Source organism: Solea senegalensis, unplaced genomic scaffold (assembly GCF_019176455.1).
Source record: "Solea senegalensis isolate Sse05_10M unplaced genomic scaffold, IFAPA_SoseM_1 scf7180000017036, whole genome shotgun sequence".
Lineage (NCBI taxonomy): Eukaryota > Metazoa > Chordata > Actinopteri > Pleuronectiformes > Soleidae > Solea > Solea senegalensis.
Genome location: NW_025322211.1, coordinates 1 through 8,864, shown reverse-complemented (window position 1 = coordinate 8,864; position 8,864 = coordinate 1). Strand labels below are relative to the sequence as shown.

General features: G+C 52.4%; 13 non-coding genes and 2 pseudogenes across 13 annotated transcripts; 3 read left to right on the top strand and 12 right to left on the bottom strand.

Moving 5' to 3' along the window:
- Positions 1–775: 775 nt before the first annotated feature.
- On the bottom strand, positions 776–939 carry LOC122763761. The gene has a single exon (XR_006359360.1). It is a non-coding gene; the product is annotated as a U1 spliceosomal RNA (small nuclear RNA).
- An 862-nt stretch (positions 940–1,801) lies between these two features.
- On the bottom strand, positions 1,802–1,993 carry LOC122763766. Its single transcript, XR_006359363.1, has one exon. It is a non-coding gene; the product is annotated as a U2 spliceosomal RNA (small nuclear RNA).
- Positions 1,994–2,175: 182 nt separating this feature from the next.
- On the bottom strand, positions 2,176–2,288 carry LOC122763770. Its single transcript, XR_006359367.1, has one exon. It is a non-coding gene; the product is annotated as a U5 spliceosomal RNA (small nuclear RNA).
- Positions 2,289–2,940: 652 nt separating this feature from the next.
- Positions 2,941–3,059, top strand: LOC122763760. Its single transcript, XR_006359359.1, has one exon. It is a non-coding gene; the product is annotated as a 5S ribosomal RNA (ribosomal RNA).
- A 446-nt stretch (positions 3,060–3,505) lies between these two features.
- On the bottom strand, positions 3,506–3,669 carry LOC122763762. The gene has a single exon (XR_006359361.1). It is a non-coding gene; the product is annotated as a U1 spliceosomal RNA (small nuclear RNA).
- A 396-nt stretch (positions 3,670–4,065) lies between these two features.
- LOC122763775 lies at positions 4,066–4,183 on the top strand. Its single transcript, XR_006359371.1, has one exon. It is a non-coding gene; the product is annotated as a 5S ribosomal RNA (ribosomal RNA).
- A 110-nt stretch (positions 4,184–4,293) lies between these two features.
- Positions 4,294–4,412, top strand: LOC122763771. Its single transcript, XR_006359368.1, has one exon. It is a non-coding gene; the product is annotated as a 5S ribosomal RNA (ribosomal RNA).
- A 121-nt stretch (positions 4,413–4,533) lies between these two features.
- LOC122763768 lies at positions 4,534–4,719 on the bottom strand. Its single transcript, XR_006359365.1, has one exon. It is a non-coding gene; the product is annotated as a U2 spliceosomal RNA (small nuclear RNA).
- A 180-nt stretch (positions 4,720–4,899) lies between these two features.
- Positions 4,900–5,015, bottom strand: LOC122763772. Its single transcript, XR_006359369.1, has one exon. It is a non-coding gene; the product is annotated as a U5 spliceosomal RNA (small nuclear RNA).
- Positions 5,016–5,662: 647 nt separating this feature from the next.
- Positions 5,663–5,814, bottom strand: LOC122763764 (annotated as a pseudogene).
- Positions 5,815–6,014: 200 nt separating this feature from the next.
- LOC122763767 lies at positions 6,015–6,203 on the bottom strand. Its single transcript, XR_006359364.1, has one exon. It is a non-coding gene; the product is annotated as a U2 spliceosomal RNA (small nuclear RNA).
- Positions 6,204–6,650: 447 nt separating this feature from the next.
- LOC122763763 lies at positions 6,651–6,814 on the bottom strand. The gene has a single exon (XR_006359362.1). It is a non-coding gene; the product is annotated as a U1 spliceosomal RNA (small nuclear RNA).
- An 840-nt stretch (positions 6,815–7,654) lies between these two features.
- LOC122763769 lies at positions 7,655–7,841 on the bottom strand. The gene has a single exon (XR_006359366.1). It is a non-coding gene; the product is annotated as a U2 spliceosomal RNA (small nuclear RNA).
- Positions 7,842–8,023: 182 nt separating this feature from the next.
- LOC122763773 lies at positions 8,024–8,137 on the bottom strand. Its single transcript, XR_006359370.1, has one exon. It is a non-coding gene; the product is annotated as a U5 spliceosomal RNA (small nuclear RNA).
- Positions 8,138–8,779: 642 nt separating this feature from the next.
- LOC122763765 lies at positions 8,780–8,864 on the bottom strand (annotated as a pseudogene; the record flags this gene model as incomplete).

Here is an 8,864-nt window from a genome sequence, read left to right as displayed (position 1 = left end):
GAAAAGAGTGAAAGTCCAGTTGGGGTTGATAAGTAGACCTGTCCCGCCACCTCTTCCAGTGGATCTGGGTGTGTGGGAGAAGGAGTGGGCAGAGGAGAGAGCCGCAGGGGTGGCTGTGTTGGAGGGTGTTATCCAAGTCTCTGTGAGAGCAAGGAAGTCCAGACATTGCTCAGTAGCAAAGCCAGAGATGAACTCAGTCTTGCGGGTAGCTGACTGGCAGTTCCACAGGCCCCCTGCAACAAGGTGTTGGATGTGTGTGGAGTGGGTGGGATATATAAGTGAGGAAAGGTTACGGTGGTGCTGTGAATGATTGTGAGGTTTGTAATATCTATGAGAAGAGACATGAACAGGAATGGAAAAAACGCACATATGTGAAAAGTAGTAGGTAACAGTTGTAGGTACAGGTACTTAGCCTCAAACTGCCCAGTACAAACTGCCGGGCCATTTCCCACCTCATCCGGGCTTCTGAAATGGTGAGTTGCTCCTGGCATCACTTCAACATCAGGTCACTGCACGGAGTGAACAGAGCAAGCGCCAAAGTATTAACCCTTGGCATGATGGCCATGGATCCATCTCCAACAATCGAGTTCTTCTACAAAGAGTTGGGAAAGGGAGCGTGACATTTGCTTTGAGCTAAAAGACAACACCCACAACCATCACGTTCCCAGCAACTTGGAAAGACTGGGGATGTTGCTCCGCAAGGACGTGAGAAGTTTGGAGATGGGCACACAACGTTGAACTTCGGGCGGCTGACCTTTGCTTACAACGACATCATCGGGGGAAAGCGCGGACGCAGCACCCCACTAGCAAAAATTATGCAGTCAAGACCCCCACGTTTGGGGAATTTGCAGGGGTCAACACAGCCGGAGTGCAATGGCTGAGCCTCGCCCTGGGTGAACCGCCTTCTTGATCATGGCATCTCCCCTGCCAGGTAAGTATGAGGTGTACTCGCCAAACACCGGGTGGCTCTTGCCAGACACAGCTCTTTGGCTGATGGTGCTGGAAATGAATAATCCCAGAGGCCAATGCCTTGACTCAGTTGCTCGTTAATGCTGTGCTATGTTCAACTTCAACCTCCAGCACACATTGGAGAGGAAACACTCGACCTTTTTTACTGGCATACCTGGCTGTCGTTTCCTATAGATTCAGCAACAACTGAACATGACGGCACCAACAGCCGCTTGCCCATCTCGGTGTCGCTTCCCGATACTGGACTAGAGTGTAGCATGTGGTGGAGATAAAGGCGGAAGTGCAGTGTGTCCGAAAGGCTGACTTTTGAGCCCCGCCACGAGCAGGGGGCCTTGCCCAGTCCATAAAAGCAGTCTGTGTCCCCAACCGCCCGGCTTACGGCCATACCACCCTGAGCACGCCCCATCTCGTCTGATCTCGGAAGCGCTATATGTCACCTGCTAGTACTTGGATGGGAGACCGCCTGGGAATACCAGGTGCTGTAAGCTTACACCACTGCACGCTTTTACACTGCTGCTTCCAAGAAGAAACATGCCCCTCCCATAAGGGGCCTTGCCTAGTCCATAAAGGCACTCTCTCTGCTCCGCCAGCCCTCGCTTACTGCCATACTACTCCTGGAGCACGCCCATCTCGCCTGATCTCGAAGCTAAGCAGGGCCGGCCAAGCTAGTACTTGGATGGGTATAACGCCTGGGAATACCAGGTGCTGTAAGCTTTTACGCCGCTGCTGCTGCTTCCTTACAAGAAACATGGGCTCGCAATTAAATTGACGCACAGGAACGGGTTGATGTCTTTCTGGTTTCAGCTTCGCTTTGCTTTTCACAGAAAAAAGAGAATGGTGCACCGTTCCTGGTGGCACTGCAATACCAGGTCAATGCAAGGAGTGAAGAGAGCAAGCCCAGTTTTCACCTCCCACTGCTCAAAAATGCATTTAATATTTAATCCCCATATAGAGGACATATCAGATATTAAACTGATAAGAACAGATACTACACTTGATCTTAGCCAAAAGGCCGAGAAGCGATGGCCCACAGGTGGCTGGGGCCAACCCAAGATCTTGGCACACAAGTCAGTTGTTGTGGTGCCATGTTTTTAAGGGCGCATAACAAAGGCTGCTGCTGCTGATCACCTCCGCCCCAAGGTTGACCTAAGTGCACCTCTGAGCCTTGACAGACAGCTGCTGGACATTTGACACACTCAAAGGGCGCAGCCTTACAGCAAAGCCCACCAAAAATAACTTAAACTCTTGAACGTCCCTCTCCACGGAAGTCTTTAGTAAAAGGCGAAAGACTTGTGCATTTTGAAGAGAAACCAGAGTCACCGTAGCCCCTGTCCTGGCGAGCAGCCGAGGAGCTCCATCCACCGAGTCAACACAGTCTCGGCCGTGGCCGCCACCCTCGCCACCTTGGGATCTGCCTTCCTTCAACGCGAATTGTTTAGTCGCCAATAAACCGCCCCAGATTTGACTGCATGTTTGGTGTTTCTACTATGCGCTTCGCAGTTTTCATCAGTCGCTGATGCACATCTCTGCGAACCGCTTCTGATCATGGTATCTCCCCTGCCAGGTGCGTATGGTACTCGCCAAACACCGGGTGGCTCTTGCCAGACACAGCTCTTTGGCTGATGGTGCTGGAAATGAATAATCCCAGAGGCCACTGCCTTGACTCAGTTGCTCGTTAATGCTGTGCTATGTTCACCTTCAACCTCCAGCACACATTGGAGAGGAAACACTCGACCTTTTTTACTGGCATACCTGGCTGTCGCTTCCTATAGATTCAGCAACAACTGGACATGACGGCACCAACAGCCGCTTGCCCATCTCGGTGTCGCTTCCCGATACTGGACTAGAGTGTAGCATGTGGTGGAGATAAAGGCTGAAGTGCAGTGTGTCCAAAAGGCTGACTTTTGAGCCCCGCCACGCGCAGGGGGCCTTGCCCAGTCCATAAAAGCAGTCTGTGTCCCCAACCCCCCGGCTTACGGCCATACCACCCTGAGCACGCCCGATCTCGTCTGATCTCGGAAGCCAAGCAGGGTCGGGCCTGGTTAGTACTTGGATGGGAGACCGCCTGGGAATACCAGGTGCTGTAAGCTTTTACACCGCTGCACGTTCCTCGCTCACTGGCACACCTCCAACATTTAGTGGTAGACGTGAGTGCATGAGCAAAGCAGCTCCGTGTCACACTGAGCAGTACAAACTGCCGGGCCATTTCCCACCTCATCCGGGCTTCTGAAATGGTGAGTTGCCCCTGGCATCACTTCAACATCAGGTCACTGCACGGAGTGAACAGAGCAAGCGCCAAAGTATTAACCCTTGGCATGATGGCCATGGATCCATCTCCAACAATCGAGTTCTTCTACAAAGAGTTGGGAAAGGGAGCGGGACATTTGCTTTGAGCTAAAAGACAACACCCACAACCATCACGTTCCCAGCAACTTGGAAAGACTGGGGATGTTGCTCCGCAAGGACGTGAGAAGTTTGGAGATGGGCACACAACGTTGAACTTCGGGCGGCTGACCTTTGCTTACAACGACATCATCGGGGGAAAGCGCGGACGCAGCACCCCACTAGCAAAAATTATGCAGTCAAGACTCCCACGTTTGGGGAATTTGCAGGGGTCAACACAGCCGGAGCGCAATGGCTGAGCCTCGCCCTGGGTGAACCGCCTTCTTGATCATGGTATCTCCCCTGCCAGGTAAGTATGAGGTGTACTCGCCAAACACCGGGTGGCTCTTGCCAGACACAGCTCTTGGCTGATGGTGCTGGAAATGAATAATCCCAGAGGCCAATGCCTTGACTCAGTTGCTCGTTAATGCTGTGCTATGTTCAACTTCAACCTCCAGCACACATTGGAGAGGAAACACTCGACCTTTTTTACTGGCATACCTGGCTGTCGTTTCCTATAGATTCAGCAACAACTGGACATGACGGCACCAACAGCCGCTTGCCCATCTCGGTGTCGCCTCCCGATACTGGACTAGAGTGTAGCATGGAGATAAAGGCTGAAGTGCAGTGTGTCCGAAGGCTGACTTTTGAGCCCCGCCACGCCAAGAGGGGGCCTTGCCCAGTCCATAAAAGCAGTCTGCGTCCCCAACCTCCGCTTACGCCATACCACCCTGAGCACGCCTGATCTCGTCTGATCTCGGAAGCCAAGCAGGGTCGGGCCTGGTTAGTACTTGGATGGGAGACCGCCTGGGAATACCTGGTGCTGTAAGCTTTTACACCGCTGCACGCTTTTACACTGCTGCTTCCTTACAAGAAACATGCCCCTCCACGAGCAGGGGCCTTGCCTAGTCCATAAAGGCACTCTCTGTCGCCAGCCCCTCGGCTTACGGCCATACCACCCTGAGCACGCCTGATCTCGTCTGATCTCGGAAGCTAAGCAGGGTCGGGCCGGGTTAGTACTTGGATGGGAGACCGCCTGGGAATACCAGGTGCTGTAAGCTTTTACGCTGCTGCTGCTGCTGCTTCCTTACAAGAAACATGGGCTCACAATTAAATTGACGCACAGGCACGGGTTGATGTCTTTCTGGTTTCAGCTTCGCTTTGCTTTACACAGAAAAAAGAGAATGGTGCACCGTTCCTGGTGGCACTGCAATACCAGGTCAATGCAAGGAGTGAAGAGAGTGCCCTGCTTTCACCTCCCACTGCAAATGCATTTAATATTTAATCCCCATATAGAGGACATCTCAGATATTAACCTGATAAGAACAGATACTACACTTGATCTTAGCCAAAAGGCCGAGAAGCGATGGCCCACAGGTGTCTGGGGCCAACCCAAGATCTTGGCACACAAGTCAGTTGTTGTGGTGCCATGTTTTTAAGGGCGCATAACAAACGCTGCTGCTGCTGATCACCTCCGCCCCAAGGTTGACCTAAGTGCACCTCTGAGCCTTGACAGACAGCTGCTTGACATTTGACACGCTGAAAAGGGCGCAGCCTTACAGCAACGCCCACCAAAAATAACTTAAACTCTTGAACGTCCCTCTCCACGGAAGTCTTTAGTAAAAGGCGAAAGACTTGTGCATTTTGAAGAGAAACCAGAGTCAACGTAGCCCCTGTCCTGAGAGCAGCCGAGGAGTCTATCCGCCGGAGTCACCACAGTCTCGGTCGGCCGGCCGGCCGGCCACCTTGGGACGGCCTTCCTTCAACGTTTTTGCTTAGTCGGCCAATAAACCGCCCAGATTTGACTGCATGTTTGGAAGCGCTTTCCTACTGTCGGTTGTGCGCTGCAGTTTTCTATCAGTCGCTGAGGCTGTGGCACATTCCTCGCTCACTGGCACACCTCCAACATTTAGTGGTAGACGGGAGTGCATGAGCAAAGGAGCTCCGTGTCACACTGAGCAGTACAAACTGCCGGGCCATTTCCCACCTCATCCGGGCTTCTGAAATGGTGAGTTGCTCCTGGCATCACTTCAACATCAGGTCACTGCACGGAGTGAACAGAGCAAGCGCCAAAGTATTAACCCTTGGCATGATGGCCATGGATCCATCTCCAACAATCGAGTTCTTCTACAAAGAGTTGGGAAAGGGAGCGTGACATTTGCTTTGAGCTAAAAGACAACACCCACAACCATCACGTTCCCAGCAACTTGGAAAGACTGGGGATGTTGCACCGCAAGGACGTGAGAAGTCTGGAGATGGGCACACAACGTTGAACTTCGGGCGGCTGACCTTTGCTTACAACGACATCATCGGGGGAAAGCGCGGACGCAGCACCCCACTAGCAAAAATTATGCAGTCAAGACTCCCACGTTTGGGGAATTTGCAGGGGTCAACACAGCCGGAGTGCAATGGCTGAGCCTCTCCCTGGGTGAACCGCCTGCTTGATCATGGAGTCTTCTCGATACTCGACCGACCCTTGAAGCTAAGCAGGGTCGGCCGGTTAGTACTTGATGGGAGACCACTGGGAACACCAGGTGCTGTAAGATTTCCACGCTGCTGCCGCTGCTGCTTCCTTACAAGAACATGGGCTCTAATTGTACTGACGCTTATTGCGGCACGGTTGATGTCTTTCTGGTTTCAGCTTCGCTTTGCCACAGAAAAGAGAATGGTGCACCGCTCCTGGTGGCACTGCAACAGTCCACGCAAGGAGTGAAGAGAGCAAGCCCCAGTTTTCACCTCCCACTGCTCAAAAATGCATTTAATATTTAATCCCCATATAGAGGACATATCAGATATTAAACTGATAAGAACAGATACTACACTTGATCTTAGCCAAAAGGCCGAGAAGCGATGGCCCACAGGTGTCTGGGGCCAACCCAAGATCTTGGCACACAAGTCAGTTGTTGTGGTGCCATGTTTTTAAGGGCGCATAACAAAGGCTGCTGCTGCTGATCACCTCCGCCCCAAGGTTGACCTAAGTGCACCTCTGAGCCTTGACAGACAGCTGCTTGACATTTGACACACTCAAAGGCTGACTTTTGAGTGAACAGAGCAAGCGCCAAAGTATTAACCCTTGGCATGATGGCCATGGATCCATCTCCAACAATCGAGTTCTTCTACAAAGAGTTGGGAAAGGGAGCGTGACATTTGCTTTGAGCTATAAGACAACACCCACAACCATCACGTTCCCAGCAACTTGGAAAGACTGGGGATGTTGCGCCGCAAGGACGTGAGAAGTTTGGAGATGGGCACACAACGTTGAACTTCGGGCTGCTGACCTTTGCTTACAACGACATCATCGGGGGAAAGCGCGGACGCAGCACCCCACTAGCAAAAATTATGCAGTCAAGACTCCCACGTTTGGGGAATTTGCAGGGGTCAACACAGCCGGAGTGCAATGGCTGAGCCTCTCCCTGGGTGAACCGCCTGCTTGATCATGGTATCTCCCCTGCCAGGTAAGTATGAGGTGTACTCGCCAAACACCGGGTGGCTCTTGCCAGACACAGCTCTTTGGCTGATGGTGCTGGAAATGAATAATCCCAGAGGCCAATGCCTTGACTCAGTTGCTCGTTAATGCTGTGCTATGTTCAACTTCAACCTCCAGCACACATTGGAGAGGAAACACTCGACCTTTTTTACTGGCATACCTGGCTGTCGTTTCCTATAGATTCAGCAACAACTGGACATTACGGCACCAACAGCCGCTTGCCCATCTCGGTGTCGCTTCCCGATACTGGACTAGAGTGTAGCATGTGGTGGAGATAAAGGCTGAAGTGCAGTGTGTCCGAAAGGCTGACTTTGAGCCCCGCCACGCGCAGGGGGCCTTGCCCAGTCCATAAAAGCAGTCTGTGTCCCCAACCCCCTCGCCACGCCATGCTCACTCCCGAGCACCTCATCTCGCCTGGATCTCGAAGCTGGGCAGGGTCGGGCTCGGTTGGGGTACTTGATGGGGAGACCGCCTGGGAATACCAGGTGCTGTAAGCTTTTACACCGCTGCACGCTTTTACACTGCTGCTTCCTTTACAAGAAACATGCCCTCCACCCAGCAGGGGTCTTGCCTAGTCCATAAAGGCACTCTGTCGCCAGCTCCTCGCTTACGCCATACCACCCCTGAGCACGCCTCGCATCTCGCCTGATCTCGAAGCTGGCAGGGTCGGCCGGGTTAGTACTTGATGGGAGACCGCCTGTAGGTGCTGTAAGATTTCCACGCTGCTGCTGCTGCTGCCTTACAACAGCCATGGCTCGCACCAGCACCGACGGCACCACGTCTCTGGTTTCAGCTCGCTTGCTTTTCACAGAAAAAGAATGGTGCAATCACTCCGGAAATTGCACAGGTCAATGCAAGGAGTGAAGAGAGCAAGCCCCAGTTTTCACCTCCCACTTCTAAAAAATGCATTTAATATTTAATCCCCATATAGAGGACATATCAGATATTAAACTGATAAGAACAGATACTACACTTGATCTTAGCCAAAAGGCCGAGAAGCCATGGCCCACAGGTGTCTGGGGCCAACCCAAGATCTTGGCACACAAGTCAGTTGTTGTGGTGCCATGTTTTTAAGGGCGCATAACAAAGGCTGCTGCTGCTGATCACCTCCGCCCCAAGGTTGACCTAAGTGCACCTCTGAGCCTGGACAGACAGCTGCTTGACATTTGACACACTCAAAGGGCGCAGCCTTACAGCAAAGCCCACCAAAAATAACTTAAACTCTTGAACGTCCCTCTCCACGAAGTCTTTAGTAAAAAGGCTTAAAGACTTGTGCATTTTGAAGAGAAACCAGAGTCAACGTAGCCCCTGTCCTGGAGAGCAGCCGAGGAGTCTATCCGCCGGAGTCACCACAGTTCCGTCGCCGGCCGCCGCCACCTGGGACAGCCTTCCTTCAGCGTTTTTGGTTTGTCGGCCAATAAACCGCCCAGATTTGACTGCATGTTTGGACGCGCATTCTTACTGTTGGTTGTGTGCTGCAGTTTTCTATCAGTCGCTGAGGCTGTGGCACATTCCTCGCTCACTGGCACACCTCCAACATTTAGTGGTAGACGTGAGTGCATGAGCAAAGGAGCTCCGTGTCACACTGAGCAGTACAAACTGCCGGGCCATTTCCCACCTCATCCGGGCTTCTGAAATGGTGAGTTGCTCCTGGCATCACTTCAACATCAGGTCACTGCACGGAGTGAACAGAGCAAGCGCCAAAGTATTAACCCTTAGCATGATGGCCATGGATCCATCTCCAACAATCGAGTTCTTCTACAAAGAGTTGGGAAAGGGAGCGTGACATTTGCTTTGAGCTATAAGACAACACCCACAACCCTCACGTTCCCAGCAACTTGGAAAGACTGGGGATGTTGCGCCGCAAGGACGTGAGAAGTTTGGAGATGGGCACACAACGTTGAACTTCGGGCGGCTGACCTTTGCTTACAACGACATCATCGGGGGAAAGCGCGGACGCCGCACCCCACTAGCAAAAATTATGCCGTCAAGACTCCCACGTTTGGGGAATTTGCAGGGGTCAACA